At 39.3% G+C, this 20,892-nt stretch overlaps 1 protein-coding gene across 1 annotated transcript in view; it reads right to left on the reverse strand.

Annotated features, from left to right (window-relative positions):
• DLGAP2 (DLG associated protein 2) overlaps positions 1-20,892 on the reverse strand; it is a 427,755-nt gene that overhangs the window by 115,856 nt on the left and 291,007 nt on the right. The window contains exon 3 of the mRNA XM_068396649.1: positions 8,571-8,636. The gene's annotated coding sequence lies outside the window, so the exon portion shown is untranslated. The remainder of the gene's footprint in view (positions 1-8,570; positions 8,637-20,892) is intronic.

Below are 20,892 nucleotides of genomic sequence, written 5' to 3' on the forward strand. Positions count from 1 at the left end.
TTTGGAGTACATTGACACTATTCACCTTTTCAACAGTGCTGTGACAAAGGTAAGTCTACAAAACAATTTATGACTAACATTTTTTCACAGAATCTGTATGATCAGATCAGTGAAGCTTTTGAAAAAAATATAAAGTATCAGGATTAGATTGACCTAAACTAACATGTAAGCTTTCTTCTGGAGAAATACAGCTGTATGGAGTCAACCAGGGCTTCACTATGTGAATATCATTGAACAATTGGTTATAAGAAAATTGGTTATGATGCTTCCAAATACAGACCAGAAAAGCTAGCCCAACACCATTAAACTTCTTTTGTTCCTTATTGTGCCTGGCTTTAAGGACCTCTTTTCCTAAAGGAGAAAATTTTGCTGCTTGCAGTTGTTAGGTCAAATACAAGAGACAATCAGTTTCCCTTGGTGTCATTAAAACTGCAACCATTTTCCCAGCAATTAAAGAAAGCCAAAGTAATTGGGTAGTACAGCTCAAAGATATACACAGGGATCTACACACAACTCTAGAAGTAAAAGGGAAATCCTTGTCACATTGATGGCAATGACAAATCTCCCATTAACTTCACTGGGGTCAGGGTTAGTTCTAAACATTCGCTGAGAAAAGTTCTTGGTCAGTTTACCTGTGAATCCTGGTGTCACTTGAGGAGGATCACCTCTAATCAGGGCTGTATTTTACAGAAGTCACAACTCATGCTGGACTGGAATAAATGTGTTTTAGAAAAGCCTGGAAGGGTCCCCAGTCAGGAAGATGATGGCATGGATGGGTGAAACCGGTTCTGCTGAAATACTGCCATTGATAGCACAGGGGCCAAGATTTAATCCCAAGGATCCAAATCACTTGGACCAACTATTCAGCTGAATGGAACTACCAAGGTTTCTTTTCTAATAAGTAGTATTTATCGTTGATTCTTAAACGAAAATCAAACAAAAAATGCTTATATGTATGAACTTCTTCCTTAAATGAGTTTTTTTTTGCTTAATGTTTCTGGAATTCTTCTGAATTATTCCTTTATTTATGAAGATATATCACAGAGGAAGTTCACCATCCTCTGTAATACTGAGGGGACTGCAAGAACTAATGTTTCTATATCCCAGCAAAAATATCTATCATACATTCCTTCTAAATTGCCTTTTAGTATTTCTTTAAAACATGGATATATTTTAAAGATTTTGCTTATTTTATAGAGTGGTTTTCTGGGAAAGAAATAATCTAAGCATTAATTCTCAAAAGCATTGATTATTGCCACAGAACATGTAACTGTTCAATTTAAAATACCATTCTATTTCAAAATCCCCTCTACTTTTTTTAAACATTCAGCACAGCTTTTAAATTATCAGAACTGAAGAAAATGATTTGATTTTCAGTTTGCTTCAGCACCAGTTCTTTGCTGCCTTTCAATTCACCAAAAATTTCAGAGTTTCAGCCTTGGTCTGACCCAAAACAATTATTTCTTTTACTTTTTGGAGTCATCATTATCTGCCCAGCTGTACACCCTTGGCGCTGCCTCTTGCAGCTTTGTTATTGTATTGTGAACTTTTCTGCTCAGCTCAACCCACTGAGATGGAGGAGGTCTCATCCTGATTTTCCTTTGGGGTGCAGGAAGAAACAGCAGCCTGGTGACAAGTTCCCTTTTAAACCTGTTGTCATAGTAACAGAAAATCTCTCTCTTTCCATAACCTTCAGACTAGGAATTTTTCAAGTCAGGGTGCTGTCTCTTTTCTGCTTGTCTGAGCTCTGTTTTGGGTCTGTGAGAAACATTGCAAATATTAGTTGCCTTTTCCCACAATCATTAGCACCCAGATTTTCCGTATGGCAGTGAAGGGTCAAACTGTGAACCATACTCCTGGGACGAGGTGGTGGTGGTATAAGTACCCACAACCTTGGCAAAGTTTGAGACATGCTGCTATTAGATTATTTATTAAGAAAAAAGACTTTGTAAAAAGATGGAAAAAACAAATGGAATTGCATGATGAAAGGTGACAACTGAACTCACCAGTGAAAGCTTGGACTGTATTAGCAATATTTGCTGGTGTTTATCCTGCTGCACTAGTTACACTAGTGCAAATCCCCTTAGGAAGACAGAGTCAATCAGTGACCTGTGTGGCCAGTACTGTGAGAGACAGCCATGGTCATGTACCTCCATGCTGGAAATACCCGCCCCCCACCCAACTGTATTGTCGTGCCAATACAAATAGCCCTGCCCTCGACAGAGCCTACGCAGCCTATCATGAACATGGAGGTAATGCACGGTAACTTTTTCCTGGGGAAATGGAGAGAACATCATTTAATCTGCCCGTCACAGGAATACATTTAAAAGGTTGCACATTTCACCCTTGTGAAAGGAGACAATACAGTGACGACACTCAGTGAAGAAGGCAGGCATGGCGAAGCAGTCAGATGAGTCAGTCTCTTGTCTCCACTGCAGCCGTTGCACTGTCTATGGGAAAGTCAATGTTGTGGATCAGCTACGCACCCAGGCGTTACAGAGGCCAGCAGGGCATGAGGGAGAGAAAAACGTCCCTCCTTTGCTAACTTCCCATATTCCATGTGTGAAACTTAACTCAAGCTGTTTCACCTTCTCCCCACTTCTTCTATCTCTCTCTTTTCCTTGGAAAGGTCTTTCTTTGGAGAAGAGAAGGCTCCGGGGACACCTTCTAGCAGCCTTCCAGTATCTGAAGGGGCCTATGGGAAAGTGGGAGAGGGGCTTTTTACAAGGGCAGGTAGTGATAGGATGAGGGGGAACGGTTTTAAACTGTAAGAGGGTAGATTTAGATTAGATATTAGGAAGAAATTCTTTACTGTGGGGGTGGTGAAACACTGGAACAGGTTGCCCAGAGAAGCTGTGGCTGCCCCCTCCCTGGCAGTGTTTAAGGCCAGATTGGATGAGGCTTTGAGCAACCTGGTCTAGTGGAAGGTGTCCCTGCCCATGGCAGGGGGGTTGGAACTAGATGATCTTTAAGGTCCCTTCCAACCCAAACCATTCTATGAATCTATGATAATATGATCTCATTTGTTCCAGTGCAGACACTGGAATTAGTAGCCCAGATGTGGTCTAACAATGGGATGAAGCTTCCCAATTTGAAAAAAACTATATTTCCTCTGCAACTGAACTTAGGAGCCTCCTCACCTGGACAGCCCTGTCAGAGTGCACAAATCATTTAGAACAAAAATATTTGCCTCTTGGCAAAGTAATGAATGCGTAACCCCCTTTGTATTCTGTAGTAGAAATGAATGAATAATTCATAACAAATAACCTATTTGATTAATCTTACATCCTTACAAATATCTTATTCTGTTTGTGACTTGACCTTGGGCCTAATGGGATTTCTGCAGAGTTATCTGACATTGTGAGGTGTTTAATTTTTAGAAATAGCTTCTGGTCTGCAGATTGTTGCCAACAGCCTACAATTAAAATGCAGAATAGTTAGCATGTTTTTATGTGATGCTCAGGCCATATGATATGATTTTGTTCTATGACTGAAAGTAATTCACAGAATAAGCTCTCAAGCATGTCTAAAAGGAATTTAAAGTCAAAATTTATTTTCTGAAAAACATTCCCCATTATTTCATTAACATTTTCTATGGTCTTGATCATCACATGAGTAAACTTCTACACTACAGTTTCTGGGTACAGGAAAAGGAAGGATTTGAAGTGGAATTATATAGAAGTATGATGTAATAAAAAAAAAGCCCCTTTTTTGCAGTATCCATTCAGCTAGTCCCAATAAACAAATAAGACAGTGACACAGAGACATATCAGGGCATCTCATATTTAAAACCTCTTGTAAGTTTAAAAGACTCTCATATCTCCATACCAAACCACTTGTCTACATATTTTTATTATATGGAAGAAAGATAGTCCTGTGGGTAGAGGATTAACTTGGGAAATCTGCAGTCAAGACTTCCTGTCCAGGCATGACTTTTTTGTGTGGTTGAGGATAAGGCCATGGGAAGTGATGACAGTGGCCACTGAGAGGTTTGACCTTGCTTCACTGGGTTAAAGTTAACCTTTGTGGATATCTCTTGTAGACTCCCTACCTCAGTTCCCCATAGCACAAGAATAAAAGTAACTTCTGTACCTCTGAGTGTTAGTGTCAGAAAGCAGGGAAACATTCAGTCTCTGCGATAATGCCCATCTAAGAATTTAAAATAAAGTATTTGTTACTGTGCCTGCTAATTACAGGGATCAATGTCACTGTAAGAGTTTATTCTGTGTGGCCAAGCCCTGTGTCTGACTGAAGTCCCACCAGCTCCAGTCACAGTCTACAGCTGTTTACCCACCCCTGAATGCTCTGGGGGAAGGTGGGCTGAGGCATGGATCTGGCACAGAGGAGAGCCAAGAGCCCACTGCTCAACCCTTGTCTGTCCTTGGGAAAATCTCTTGTCGTGCCTGTTATATGAAGATAAAACCCATGAAAAGTGCAAAGTATTCAGACACTGACTGCCCTGAGGAAGGCTGGATAATTAGGTAGAAAGACAGACTGGAAAGTTAGGCCTTTATTTATTTTTGTATTTCAAGAACAGCTATATCCTTTCTTCCTTTCAACACATAAGGTCATAAAGGCATGATCATGCAATCAACAGTGATTGAATAACCATGAGTTACTGTCTGACACTTGAACCATACCAATTAATCAAAAGCACGACTGCATCAACTATGAAATAAAAATACATTTTTGTAACCTACTCTTAAACTCCCTTACAGTTTACTTTGCAATTGGGGCAGGTTAAGAGCTTTATTAGTAGCTGCAATCTGTTTTATAGTTTTTAACTTTTTTCTTAACATCAACTCAATATCCTTCCCTGAAGAGAAAACAGTAATTTACTGAAACAAAAAGCCTTTAGCGTGGGTTCTCTTTCTTTGCGTAACATTAGAAGCTGCTAAGTGTTAAACTTGTGTAAAAGAAATGTTTTCCTTACCTATAAAAAGGAGTTAAAATAATTTTTCAATAATTATTTTTCCCTCTTTACTCTGTGCATGTACTAGCTATTAAAAACTATATTTAAAGAAAAGTTCATCCCATCTTCCCTGGTCATATGTTTCGTTTACTATTTGAATGCCATTTAAAAATGGCATGTTTTCCATGTCTTGTGTTAAGATTGCACTATTTGCTTTTGACAACCAAAGTAAATTGTTGCTTTATCTTATACATGCCTAAAGTAAATAAGACTGTGAGATGTTTCCAGTTTGCGTAGAAAAGAGTAGTTTCATAAAATGTTTATTTTCTAATAAATTACATTGTTCAGATTTTAAAACCACTGGCTAGAAGAAAGCTTGGAATTGGAAGAACTCCAGGTTCCATGAGACTTAGAGTGAGCTCCTTGAGATCACACATGTCAGGTCTCTTGCTCCTACCACCACGCCCTGCTACCTTTACCAGGTTGCTTATTTCAGATATTCCTAGTGAAGATAATAGGAATTTTTGGTGTGAGTGTGAATCTTGTAACCATGACAATACTTATCACCCTGAACTCTGTTAACAAATAAATGGTAACGGAAAAGCGATGAAACATTGTTCTTGAGAACAGACTATGAATGCTTGGGTAAGCTTTTTTTTTGAAGGAATCCATTGCATTTCTGCTTGTTCTAACTAATGAAGTCTTTTACAGAATCAATAATGTAAAAGAGTTGAGATCAGTCCCATCCCTTGATACCTTTTCCCAATTAAGGCAGTGGATCATTGTATTAATAATATTATTTAGTGACTATTCAGCATTTTCACTCTGGTGAGATACTGTGAAAACATTAATTAATCCCCACCAAAGCCCTGAAACCTCACTAGGAAATATTAAACACATTTTACAAATAAGGGCCTGGAGCCAGAGATTTTTCAGTACCAGAGAGATTGCAACTTGAAGCTCCTTGGGACAATAACCAGATATGAGAGTCTAGAATAATGAATGTCCCTGCAGTCAGAGCTGCCTTAAAGAATATCATCTCTACTCTGCCTTGACTTGGGGCAATTATTTTACTTCTCAAGGAAAGCCCTTTCTGTGTTTTTTTCAGCAATGAATGCCTCTAGCAGTCCTTCAGACCAAGGCTGTACATAAAAAATAATTACATAGTCATTGGGGTACATATATATATATACAGAGCGAGAGCGAGCCCATTTCCATAGCCCAGTGATTAGAGTATCCACCCAGATTCAAATTTCTCTCCAATGAATATTTAACTTTTTAAATGTGCAACAGCAAGAAAAAGTGGAGATTGGGAAAGAACTAATAGTTTGTAGCTTTTTCACTAATGTTTTGTTCACTTCATGGATTTGAACTCAAATCTTTAAGTAATGGAACACAACACCAGAGGACAGACAGACAGATATATCCCAGCTGTCTGTAGAGGTGTTAATCACTAGCACAGCTGTAACTACAGAGCTTGTTGTCTACACTGAACTGAACTGACTATCCCAAAACTTAAAAGTCTTCCCAATTTCCACTTCCATTGTATGCTCCTTCTTGCTTTACAGAGAATCTCTAAGGGAGAATGGGACATCATATGTTTTTACATTACTGATGGTATCCAGTCCACGTACTTTGGCCATCTACAGTTTGACAGCTAAGTCAGGAGGATAGGATTTCCTTCTGAAAATATTAAAGCCATCCACCTCTCTCCATTCATTACCTAGCATCTTTCATATTTACTTTCAGAGGACTCCAACAGGGGCCCAAAATTTAGGAGCAAGGACAGATCTTTCCTTGCTTTTAGCATTTTTTTCTCAGTTCTTTGGCCATAAATAGCTGAAGTTTTTGAAAGCAGCTCAGTTTCTTTGTAGTCTGGTTGCAATTTTATTCTTGTTTTTTACTTTCCTGTTCCTCATTTCTGTTGACTAACCCCCCATCTTCTTCCTAATCAGGGTGCTGGATGATTGATCAGTTCAGCCCATATCTTTCTGTTAATCATTGATTACCTGTTTCATATGAGGGTCCTTACTCCTGTAGACACTTGACTTTTAATACTATTGACTTATACATCATTTACTCTGGCTTCAGAAATCTTGCAGTTCTTTCTCAACCAAATGGGAAGGAGAACAATTTTGACATACTTCTAGGGCACGATTCACCTCACCCTAACTTAAGCTTATAAAGTAGGCCAAATCTGTTATGGCCTAGAAAAGTCTATCCCTCTTCATTGACTCTAAAGGAAGTCCAGATAGCTACAGTTTAGACATCTACATCTGAATTACTTTCCAACTGTTAGATGAGATGAATTCTACCCCAGGGCATCTGAACTCCTTCCTGTGTGCTGTGAAATGGGACAGCAGGGCAAAAAAACCCCAAACGTCCAAGAAGGCGATGTGCTCATGCCATGACTCCTCTGTAGATTCAATTGTAAGATTCCTAGGGAGCCTCATGTTTAATCATATCTTCCCTCTTACACTATTTTAATTAAGGCAGAAACTCCTTCAGTCTCTTCCTTAACGCATCCTTCTGTCCGATCTTTGGAACTTATCCCGTAGCTTTTTTTCACTTATTTTTGTAATATTAAGCGGACAAACAAGTCCAATACAGATATTTTTACACTGAACATTTATGGAACTCCCTGACTTGAGTGTAACTGAGTGTCAACACTACTTGTTTTAGAAAATCCTGTTCTCAGAGATTATTTACACATAATGACATCCCCTACCTGAATTCATGCTCCTTGTTCAAGCTGTTTGTTTTTTTTCCCTTAATATAGCAACTATGATTTGTCTTCCTATCAATGTGCAACAATAAGGTCAGGATGAGAGTTTAGAATGGTCTTGTCAAATACAAAAATATCCTAATAATACAAAACAAACTGTTGCAATGTGTTAACATGAGCATATGCATAAAAAGAGAAAAATTACTCTTGCACTAACTTCTGAAATGTAAGTACGCTCACTTTGAATAAAGGGAGCTTTAACTAGCAAACACACAGAAACCACTTTCCATATTTCTCTTCTAAAAATAACCACATAAAGTAATTGCATATAAATAAACATTTTGATGGATTTCACATAAAACAGTGACAACCTGAATATGAAATTCCAGGAACAGAAACTCAATTTTGCACAATCTAAAAGGTATAAATCTCTCTAGACTGAAGCCAGTGGGACATTTTACTACTAGCTTTGTGAGACAGAGGTATCAAGATTTCACTCATGGGCTCTCTGAGTTTCTCATATCTTCTTGCTTCTGTTATATTTTAAATTTAAAAGGTAATATTGGAAACTCTTTCTGCAATTATTATGTTTTCCAAGGGGTAAGACAAAAAGAGAAAGACAAAAGAAGGAAAGTTGATAATTCCCTTGAACACCTTCCTTTGAATTCTTCTTGCCTGGATGTTACTCAAATCTGATGTTTTTCTGCTTTCGATTCTCTAATCTTATATAGCAGGTGAGAAATACCCAGAAGGACTGGACTGAGAGGTTTTTGGCCACTCTCATTAACAAGGCCTGATGCCATGCCTTCTGTGGGCTTGTTGGCTGGAGAAAGGCTGTACCACAGAGCAGCCTCCTGCCTCCTCATCCCCATGGCTGCACCCAGCCTCTGGATGTACAAGCAGTACAAGTTATCTGAGAGGTGATATCTGTACCTAGCTCCTCCTCTGGCGTCCCTGGAAAACTGAAGCCCGACTTGAGCAGATCGCCACCCTCTTCTTCTGAAAAGACAGAAACAAAGTAGCTATTTAATAATTCTGATATTTTTGTATACCCAGACATAAACTCTCCACTAGTTTTTAAATCCACTCAGTGATACCTATTACCATTCAGTAACTGATACCGTGAAGCTGTTGGGATGCTATTATCTGCAGTACCTATTCCTCTTTGCCAGTTGTTCTAGTGTTCTTCTATTTTTTTTTTAATTTTGCCAGACGTTTTCACATCACTAGTGTCATAATATTCGTAAATGCCTTTTCTTTAAACATCTTTTACATTGTTCTTTTCAGCTTTGCTTAGTCACATTGAATTCTACCGCCTTTTAGCCTTAATGTATTTATTCCAGGAAGAATCACTATTGTTAGTCCTCCAGCTGTACCTTTAGCACTTCCCACCTCTGATGATAATGATGCCACTCATGATTCTCAGGCCACTTTCTCCACCTTTTATTCACAACCATTTCAATTCTGCAATTCTGAGCTCTGATCATACTGCGATGGTGACTTTTTCCTATCAATAACATTTACTTTTGTGCCAGAGACAACTTCTGTAATTCTGGAAAAGCACTTAAGCTCAGATGATATGTCTATGCTGTATGAATGCAGTGAGGTATGCAAAAACCTGCTGAATGGCCTGACTGCAGCTCTTAGCTACCCTGCCTATATTGCTTTCAGAACTGCAGCTTGTGGCCTCTGCATTGTGCTCTTCTCATGCTGGCATACAAATTAATTTGGACCTGGCACCTAGCTCAGATACTTCTAACACGAAGCTGCATATGGAAAATTGGGTCAGTAATACTTCCTCAAGGTACAAGATTTGCTTGAGAATACATAGATTAGGACACAAAATATCACAGTAACATGTTTAATGTAAGTACACAATATGATCTTTTAAATTATTTTAAAATGTTTTTGCCCTATTATCCATATTTGCTGGTGTCTCAGCTGAGTGGAAGTTGTTTGAGTATGTACAGCCTTCCCTTGTACTCTTTCTTAGCATCTGTGTTACAAGCATAGACACCTCAAAAGAACAGCGAAAGGCGTACTCCATAGCCTCTCACTATTGCTCGGCCAACAGTTCTCCAGAGAAAGACAAAAATCACATATTGCAGACCATGTTCCTGCTGTGCACGACCGAGGACTGATGACTTCTAAATAACTCACATCAGTTAAAGTTCTTCATAGCCTCAGGCAGACATTTCCATAACTTTGAACCAACTCAGACTTTTCTTAAGAGTATCTCAATCCCTGTATCAGACAAGCTGGTTTTTGTGGTTCAGTTTACAACACTGTTTTGCCTGTTTCAGTGCTCCATTTAACAAACACATGCATTTTGTATATTTCTTGGTCTTGGTTGCACTTTTTATTTGTACTATGATTTTTTCCCAATTACCTCACAGAAAGCAAAATGAGCAAATATACTCATGTGGATACTCTCAAACAGTTGGTCCTGGTTTTGACAATTCGTGAGGTCAAGAATATATAATCGATAACGATAAGTAGTATAGCACAGATACAGCACAGAAAATAAGTCCCAAGGATGTAATGAATGTTTGATAAGCTGAGCTGTCAAATAAACATCTTGTTTATAAACTCAATTGTTAAACAAACTCACTCTGCTGAAATACAGCCTAGTAGAGATCTCGTTAAGTGACGGATAAAAAGTCAGACACAATTTAAAAAATGACTGGCATATGAATTTAAACTAAATTTCATTTGGAGAGGTAATGGACAACTCTAATTAAATAAAAGCACAAATTAGGCAGTTTCCATGGAGACTTTGCTTACATGATCTGCCTATATTGTATAACTCATATGTGTGTCCTCTAGTTTGGCTGCACAGGAGTAACGAATCAAATGAAAGTTGTAACAAAAAAATTCTGAAGGATGCTTTACATCCATGTAAGTAACTAGGATATCTTACTATTAACTTCATAATAAAGCAGCTTTACATTGAAACAGTAGTTTTCTATTTTTGAAAAAGAAGCTATTAATTTATTCCAAAGTTATATCATGTTATAGTCAGAAACACTTATAGAACGACCCAAAGAAAATAAAATGCAGAATATTATTTCTCCCTTGCAAGAAGTCTCACAAACTCTGCCCAAAACTAGACTAAAATTCTAGGGGTATGCTAAACTAGACTAAATATTTATGGGTTTGTTGTGTTCGACAAAAAAAAAAGAAGAAAATAAATTTCCTTTTCAAAATGAGAGGGAAAGGTCATACAATGGAATCCGTAAGTCAGATTCTGACTTTGCCATAAGAATTCCTGTGCAAATTTGGACAATTCAGTTAATGTCTTTCTGCCTCAATTATCCAGTAGAATTAGAATTAGAATTAATTTCTTTCTCATAGCTATCCTAGATGAATACATTTGTTAGTGTCAGTGAGCCTGTTGTCTGGAAGAGCCTACAGAGAGCACAAAAAAGTGAGAATTTCCATCCTGCAAAAAAGCTGTGTTCTGTTTTGAACAGGGTCAACTGCAAATGTTTCAAAGAAACTCAGAATTCCTTTGTGATTCCCTTCGGTTTATGAGTCTGCTTGAGGGATATGAGTAGCTCTTAGTGATTAGTTTACTTCCTAAGCATAAGGACTTCTTATTTCTTTGTGTTTTATGACTATACCTATTCACATCACTAATTCATTGTTTAGACTGTCTTTTCAAAAGGCTACTGTCAGTTCCTTCAGCCCTTGAAGAGATATAATTTTTGTATTCTGCACTTATGAAGCATAAATTAATCTAAAGTCTCAGTGGCTCTTGCAGTATTACAAAGACAATCTTTGTGTGAGGTTGAACCGTACTTCAAAGTTATATTATTCCTTCAACAACAGACATACATGGTCTTTGTTTATTCAGTTTACATTTTTCCTAGAAATTATCATTTTTATTATTGACCATAGAAATGAAAGGCACATACTTCATTCATAAGCACATCAGCAACCTTCTTATTTCATGGTAATGAAGTCAGGCAGATTATCACAGAATTCTCGCACATGCTGAAATTCAAGTGTCATAAAATGCGTGCATTCATTTTATGTCATTCACCTCCTCTATTTCACAGATACATAGTATTTCAGCGTGCCCTTTGCTCAAGGTGAGCCTACTGGTAGGATGTTCTGCACCAGTGGACATCATAGAGTAAAGTGGTAGTCTTAGCATGGAATGTTTTGATGGGCAATGAATTGCAAACAAAGACGAGATTATGAAAATAGGATGATTTACAGTTTAAGGTTTTAAACAAAGTACAGAACACACAGACCACAGACACAATTACTATTTAGAATCCCTTCTCAATATACAAATTACTGCATCACAGACTAGTCTAAATAGAAAGCAAAAACCTGCCTCTGAAACTGAAACTAAAAAATAGTGGGAGAAGTCTTCACTCTCAACAGGGCTGAAAACAGTGACAAAAAAAGATAAGCTTTAAAAGTGCACAGATGTCTGCTTCTGTGAAAGCTGAATGTATAGTAAAATGACGGTGTGATCTTCATAAATAGGACAGCACAAATTGTCATTTACATCTCCTTTTCTTTTTTAAAATGTGATGGATCTGTCATGCATTCCAGTGCAACACTGCACAGGCAACACTCAAGACTGTGATAGGAACCTTTCACAGCTGAAGTTCTCAGACTTAAGCTTGGAAACGTGATGAGACGTTGCTGAGCTGGAACCAGCTTCACAGATCCAGATGGCTCATTCAACCCTGAGGCTACTACATGTACAGTGGGAAATGACATGGGCCACTGCCTGAGACCAAGCTGGCATGGCACAGGTTTTGTCCTCAGAAGAGGCTGGATGTCTGTCAGAAGTGCACCCTGGTTTGTGCTGTTCCTTACCCTGCTAAGGAGATGTTACCTAGAGGAGCGCTCGTTGGCATGGGCCAAACCTGGGCAAGAATGTGCGCTGTGGTAGGGATGATTGCTGCCATTGCTCAGGGGTGTGGTGTGTTCCTGATTGGTTACAAGTACGGAAGGAGCCATAGCTGGTTCTACTTAGTTTTCTATGTCCAGAGAATAAGTTACAGTACAACATAAATTCAAAACAAAGCTGCTGAAGGCCACAGAATTACATCCATGTAAAACTTGGGTAAAGGACTTGGGGGTCAATTTTGACTCGTGCTTGAGCTGCACTTGGTACTGGATTGCGGGTCAGTAGGATGTTACTTTGTGTTCTGGGTCAGGGAAGTGAAGTTTCCGTATGAGCTAATGAACACACACTCTCTTCTATCCTGATTCTGTCTGCCTGTGGTGTAAGTGAGCATTTAACAGTCACTGCACAGAAACCATCTGATATGTCTGCTTTTCCTCAGTTCGATAATCACTTTACGCATCCTTCAAATTTTATCATCTCAGTTTTAACCCCTCGATCTATTTTCTGAGCCTGACCTATCAGTTTAAATTCTCTTTCTTCACGTGCAAAGTCTTGCACCAAGATATTTTTCTACGTTGGCCCTCATTTCTTATGCATTCATTCTGCCCTTAATAAAACAGCACACTGTTACCATCTCCTAATCATACTTCTTCCATAACCTGTTCATCCGCAAAATAAGCCCCAGTCTCAGTGGACTTGTTGCTCACGTACTTTAAAAGCTCACATCAGCAAGACTTATAATCAATTAACTGCCTTCTCCATCACAATACGAGAGTGAGACTGAACTACAACTGATATTGAACTTCTCAGTTTATTGGACTTTATTTATTATTGGCCCGCTCTGGACCTCCCACCTATTTTTTTCTATGTGTGCTTTTCTTTTAGCCTATAAGCTCCCTATGGTAACTGTTGTTCTTTTAGTTCTGTCTTATATAGCACCTGGCGTATGAACCCTGACAACAGATGAAAGAAAACTCAGACCCTAAAATGTCTGTGTTAAACAGCAGGTGCAACTTCATTTAATCACATAATTACAGAGCATAAAATGTGTCCAGAGTACGAAAACAGGACTGACACCATATCAGTTCATGATCAGAGAAAACCAAACCGCCTCTTCCAGACTAGAGATGCTTAGAGATCTAGAAGAGGCATCTCCTGTACCTCAAAGTCCACTAGCCTGCTATCCAATTAAAGCATTTCTTGCAGGTGGCCTTTGACCCTAGCCAAAGATATCCCCAGTCTGCTACAGGGTATGTATCACTGAGAGCTGTCATTAAGTTGATCCTGACCTAAGGGAAATGACCAAACGCATGCACGCCTGGGTGCCATTATGGCCCACTCAGCCCTCCTGGGAGGCAGCTAGTTGGCTTGGTTTGGACCTTCCCCAAGTGGCCAGCATTACTCATGGCAAACCTATTCCTTTTCTTACCCCATCTCCAAGAGGTTACATCCAATCAATATTACAACATCTATATAGTACATTAGGCATGGGGAAGGCCCTTTCTCTGGCCATGAGGCCAACTGGAGTGGTATAGCCGTATCTTCCAGAACAGGCTGGCTCCATCCAAACTGTTATTGGGAATGGTCCCTTGCCCATTCTAACTCCCTAGTCAAGCCTGGGAATTATTTGGGACAGTGAAAATTAGTTGGCCAAGCTTAAAACTAAGACAGGGATCTCTCTAACCAACACTATAAATAATCAAATCATTATAAATAATTAAATTCGTATTCGTTGGGCCTTTGTCCTGGCACTGTTTCATTTACTACTACAGATGTAGCCCAGGTGGCAGTATTGTCAAATACAATATTCTTGTGCATTGTTTTGATAGCATGCTGGTAAGCAACAAACACACACAGAAGCACAGGAGGGCTGGGTAAATTCTGATTGAAGTAAAAATTAAAGGCAATAGTAGGAGATTTAAGGTTATTGAGGTTTTCTTTGCAAGAGGCCTGTGTGAAAAACACTAACAGTAAGAAGAAGTCATTCTTTAATTAAGTTCCTTCTGTTTGTAACATCACGCCTTCTCTCTTTTTGTTCTTATTTTTTCTCATACACACACATAAAAGCGTTCCTGATGCATCTGGCAAAGATCTGTTCATCCCAGTATGCTGGCTCCAGCACTGGCCCAAAGTGGATGCTGCTGGACATAGGGCAAATAAGTAGATTGCCTAGAAAACCTTTCCAACTTCCCACAATCAGCACTTAAGAGACTTCCTGAGAGGGAAGTTTAATCTAGACCATCATTTTTAATAGCCAGCAATGGATCTATCCTCTACGGATTCATCCAATTTTCCCTGAGCCCAGTATTTATACTGAGCCTCTACTGCATCCTGTGCCAATGTACCTCGCAATTTAATTATGCTTTATTTGAAAAAGAATTTCCTTTTTGTTTGTTTATCAGGTTGCCTGATAATTTAATTAGGTGCCCCTAGTTCTGTGGTTGTGAAAATAATGCACCATCGATCCCTATTCACTATGTCTATATCATTTATAATTGTGTAGACATCTACCATATCCCTGCCTCAGTCCTCTCTTTTCCAAACCAAGAAATCAATGTTTAGTGTTTTATTATGGCAAAGCTGTTCTAAATCTTTCACCATCCTTCTCATGCTTCTCTGTACATTTTTGTTACTCTGCTATGCCATTTTCAGACACAGCAGCCAGAAATTCAAACGGCTTTACAGTATGGGTTTTTCCAGTGTCATGATGTGGCTCTCTGCTTTTTTTTTTTCTTCTATTTTTTAAAATATTTTCATCTGCCCATTTCATGACTCAGACAATTCATTACTCATATTAAGTTGTTCCCAAGAGAGACAATTTGTTTGGCTCTCCAAACATAAACACATTTCTCTTATATATCACTCTAATAAATATTGAAGAATCACAGCATTTTACTTAGTTCAGGTTACTACAAAGACTGGTAAAACCAATCACCCTCCCCACCTGAGAAGAGCAGAACTGAGGAATTCCTGGTCTCTTGCTTTCAACCAGCCCGTCCACTTTTATATAGCATAGTTCCAGATAGCAGGACTGTGAAACCAGGCTTCAGCTATCAGAGAGAGTAGCCAGGCACACAGCCTATTAAATAAAGGAGAGGAAGCTGTCTGCGTCCCTCAGGTCCTATCTTGGAAAAAGTGTAAAATGAAATATATTGCAGGGGATCACAGAAGCTGTCAGGGGCCATCTTGGTCTTGGCAGCACCAACTCCCACCTCCCAGTTTTTGGCAGCTGAAAATCATCCTTAGCAATATTGTGGTGATCACCCTGAAAGGCTTTGGTTCCCCACAGCAGCCTTTTCTGAGCCAGTCAGGGTCATTTTGCTCCTTGGAAGCCTTTCTGAGCTGCCTTATCCCTTTTACCCCAGAGATCTGCAAATTCCTCTTCCCTGCCCCTCTTCAAGCAATAAATGCAAAAAAGTGCTGGATAATGCTGTGGAGTGTTAAAGCAGATTCACTTTTCAGCCATTCTAGAATTTAAATTACTAATTCAGTTAAATAACTCTGTCTCTCCTTATCAAAATTAACAAATGACTGCAAGCAAAAGGAGTGCCAGTGATAACACATTGTGTTCAGACACAGCTCTGTGTGATCATCGTGTGCTTCAAACAGCCTAGGAAATTCCTAAAGCCCTTTCTTCCGCGATTTTTCACAGCTGAATGACTGTGTCAGGCTCCTGAATGAGCCATTTACCTTCTATAGCTTTTCAGGATCTGTGAGAGGAATCCCAAATCTTCTATATTAAAAAGTGGGAATATTAAAGGATATATTAGCAAATTATTGTGAATAATGACCCTTACTCTGTAAGCCCAAGCCTTCTGGATACACCAGAAAAACCTTTAGCTCTTCCCTCCTCCAGCTCTTCAGAATCCATCCTTTTTCCTCCCCCCAGGTAAAATGCAACAACTGCCTTTTGTACGCATTCATCTTCCACCTGCCATGACAGCTCTTGGAAAGACTTGCAGCTGCCTCCACTGTGGACACCTGAGGAGATCCAAGAAGTCTATCTATCTGGGGCCTTGGCAGAGAGTAAATAGAAAATGCAGGTCACGAACACAGTAAGAATGATTTTGCACAGCTGCAAAAGGCTTAACTGTGGTGTCAAGGAAGTGAAATGCTTACTGAGTCTATTAAAATACCTGAAGAAATTATATGAAAACATACTTAAAAGAGACCAAAGTGAGGAAGAACGCCAGGACAAAGTGTAGGACAAAGTCCGGTAGTGAGAGAGGAGTATACAAGTCAGAAAACTTGGCTTACACCTGCCAAATGCACAAAAAATGTCCCTGGATTTCCCTGGTTTGTGAAGAGAAAACACAGGGTCTTTGTCTTACTGGGTGGGTATAGGTGTCTTTCTGTCTTCTGCATATGCATGGAAAATGGAACAGACATTTAGAAAAAATAAACAGTAGATGCAATTATTCTTTTCAATATATTTCAAATGCACTTTGAGGAAAAGCATTGCTTTCAGACTCTCCTTAAAAATAACTGAGGACTCTAATGTTAAACTATGCTTGACAGAACATGGGTTTTGTAACCTTTCCATTTTCAGGTTAAAACTAGATAAGCTCACACTATATTTACTTTACTGTTTGGTAAAAACCACAACAAGATCTACAACAATTATTACTAGCGGGTCATGGCATTCTGTCTTTACAGCTTTGTTTTACAGTAGCGCAAAAGGTTTGAGCACTGTCCCTGTCTTTCTAATGTTCAACAAATATGATCTTTTAACATTAGAGAACAACTACATTTGTTACTCTGATCTGGGATATATGATGAATCATAGTGGTTACTGGTTTACCACGGAAGGAGACATTTAACATGAAAAACCTTTGACCCTGCTGGGTTGTGAGGCCAAAGTGAGCAGTCCCACTGAAAACTGAAATTAGCAGCTATCAGGAACTGCAGCTGTGGGAACCCTCAATAAGGCCTTTAGACATTAGATGATGAAGCTCTGTATTACCAGAGGTGGGACGCATATGGCTTTTTTTGTATGTGAAAGGTTGAAAGGAGAGCAGAGGGAGGGCTCAAATATATTCATTCCCACACACGCCAATTTTGGTGTGGATTTCTGCGAACATTTAAATGCTGGGGTGGTATGATTGACAGCTGATGGGGTTTTTTATTTAGTAAATAAGATTACATAAAATATAATATGTAGCTTCCTTTCAACAATTTAAGCAGATATGGAATGCCAGTACCTTTTAAATGAGCCATAACAGCAATAACCAAAACAAGGTTTCTTCCTAGAAAGAATCAGGGTCTGGAGCAGCTGTAGCAGGCAAAGACTGATGGATCAGGATGCCTCATTTCTTTGTCCTATGTTTTCATCGTCCTGTGGATACTACTGAAGTTATGCTCAGCAGCTCAGATCCATCCCTCAGACTTAATGTCTTTTCCAGTGGTTGGTCATCAGTTCCTCACCTCCCTCACCCCGCTCTGCAATGCACTTGCAATGCAAGTCTTGCTCTCTCATCTGCTTCCTTTCATCTTTCTTATCTTTAACCAGTCCCCTTGTCCCTCTTTTTCCTGTCTCCTTCAGAGATCTGCTTTATTTTTTTCTTCTTTTTCCTTTTAACCCTCCCCCACCAGTCTTTCCTTTCTTTTCTTCCTCCTCTCCTTCCAAACTCAGCCATAACACTACTGAGGTGCAAGTAACCCGTCACAGGTTAAAGCTCACCTGAAGATTTTGTGTCTGCATGTGTACTCCCAACTATATGCTCTACTGAGTTATTTATACCACAAGATCTTTAATGAAGGACTGCGAGGAATTAGAAAGAGCAAAGAAACTGTTTCCCCTTCCCATAGCAATTTTCAAATACAAATTAAAAAATTTCACCTTAGAGTTAACTTGAAATTAATAAAATTGTTAACTGAGAGTCTCAAATCAAAGAAACATCTATATTTTCAAAATAATTCCATGCAGTTTTGACCTTTTTCACAAGTTAAAAGAGATCTGAAGCCGCACATGTTCAAGGTAGAAAAATGAAACTTCTAAAAATGTCAAAAGGGGTTGCTTCAACAATTGAAAATCTCTTTTTTTCCCCCCACATGTTTACGTAAAGAAGGAATTTGTTTGGAACTGACCCATAAACAGTTTCAGCTTCAGGAAGGTTGTGCTTTACAAAGAAAAAGGCTCCAGCCAGCTGCCTCACCACAGAGAGCTTTCTCGCTAATGCATTTGTTTAGCGCTCTGCACGGTGGGTGCAACCCTCCTCGGGTCCTCTCTGGTTGCTCTAGAAACCGTGTAATATATAGCACGCAGTTCTGTGATGGCTTAGGATACACAGACACACTAACATGTTACATTTTGAATCCAATTATATCAGGGCTGAGGTGGACCTTTCTGTTTGTTGGTTGTGACATTGGACCTGTGCAGCTGCTGGGTTATTTGGACTTTCCCTATGACACAAACAGAAATGAAGGTGAGGGAGAATTGATTCTCTGTGTGGCCAATGAAACTGGAAAGCAAAATTATAAGCTGTGTATTGTGGGGTGGGCAGAATCAATATTTAGGATGTTGCAAAAGGGTGTGTAGATGCTCAGCTAGTTCCTAATCCTAAACTTCACTGGACTGATCTTAACAAAGGAGGTGAATTTTTCATTTCATTTCCCAAGCACAAGCTTTTCACTGAAGCACCTTGGAGCCTGGGCACCCTTGTCTTCTACTGTTAATGGAGAGGAGCGGGCAGCTCTGGATTGACCACTGTCCAGCCCACCTCTCCAGGGACTAAGGGGAGCGCTGGGTGGCTGGGGTCTTCACATCCGTTCCTCAGCTGACAGGTTAAAGCAAAATGACATTAAACCAGATTGTTGTGATTAGTTAAAAAGGAATTGAAAAACTGAAAACAAATATTTGCTCTCTCAGCAACGTGCTATTTGTTCAGGTCACCTCCCTATCTGCATTTATGTTGGTAGCTGCTACACTGGGAGGACGATGACCTGAATTTCTTCCACATTTAGGTGTTGGTAATCCTACTTGAGCTACGCAAGTAAAATAGTTTCCAGACCTTGTTCACTAGAACAATTTCTCAGTAAGCTTTGTACGTGGGCAAACCCCTGTACCCAAGCAGAGCCAAAGTCACTGACATTGTGCACATGGGCTCTTTCTACTCCTATATCTGCAATATGCTAAAGGTACTTTGAACAGATGTCAGCCCAGCCTTCTCCTGCCCTGGCAACAATGCACAGTCAGGAATACATCCACCTTGTTCTTTGGAGGAACTCACATGGCTGACAAATTCAACAAAAAAAAGTGTTTAATAATAATGGCTTAGATAGATACCTGATCAAATTTTGATGGTTCGTCTGCCTGTAAGGTAAGTCAAATTAGTTAAGCCATAGCCTGAGGGGAAAAGTACCTGGAATTAGCTCGTATTTGCTAATAGTATAATGGTGTAAACAAGTTCAGTTACCAAGGCTCAGCAGACACATGGTCACTTGCTAAGCTACAGATATGCAATGGTGTGTCAGGGCCCTCACTTTGATCTGGTAATCGTGGACACAAAATACACAGGGAACTAACACATCATTGAGTTTACAGTTACATTTTGGGCAATATCATTATCTTGAACACAGTGTCTTTCAATTGTAATCTGCTTTTTGCACAATCTTACTTTAATAACTGTTTAGGACATCCATGAACATTTGCTGTTTGCTGGAATGTTACATGTCGTCATGCAGTATTTCAGCCACAGCTGCATTTGAAGGACTCCTTTTCAGGGGAAGGAGGAGAAAGGCTTGTATAAGAGTTTTCAAGTTCACGTTACAACCAGAAAACAAATGATTACTCTTGGGCCCATTTTGCTTCTCCATATCTTTGTTTATTCAAAGCCATAAACAAGGCCACCAGAAAGGTCAGTGAGCTGCAAATGGAATATTGAGGTTTTCATTTCTGATGCACTGCTCAAATCAAGCCCAGGCTGGTAGTAACAAACTGTTTAGCTGAAAATGAATTAGTGAATTCTGTCCATTCCTGCAGGAGAGGTGTCCATCACTACAAAACTTTCACCTCTCTTTTGTTGTCTCAGAATCAAAGGGCAAGGGGAATAAAATAACCTGTCAGCTTCTCAGGTTCTTACCTCATCAGAGTCAAGTCACATCAGCAAGACAGTACTGGGAATCTTGCCTCCACATACCCATTATACACACATGCAATTGGATATGGTTCCTAGGCTGTCATTCTGCTATCTCTTATGGACGTTTCTGAGTGTTTCAGAATGCAAAGCTGGTTTTGTTCTATAGAAATCCATGAGTAAGACCTCCACATTTTTAGCAATTTGGTCTCCCAGTAATGGGAATTAAAATAAGTTTAAATCAGTGCTTAATTTCTGCTCTTTCAGGACAATGGCAGTGATTAGTAGTAATGTTTGACTTCCAGTT

Source organism: Nyctibius grandis, chromosome 1 (assembly GCF_013368605.1).
Source record: "Nyctibius grandis isolate bNycGra1 chromosome 1, bNycGra1.pri, whole genome shotgun sequence".
NCBI lineage: Eukaryota > Metazoa > Chordata > Aves > Nyctibiiformes > Nyctibiidae > Nyctibius > Nyctibius grandis.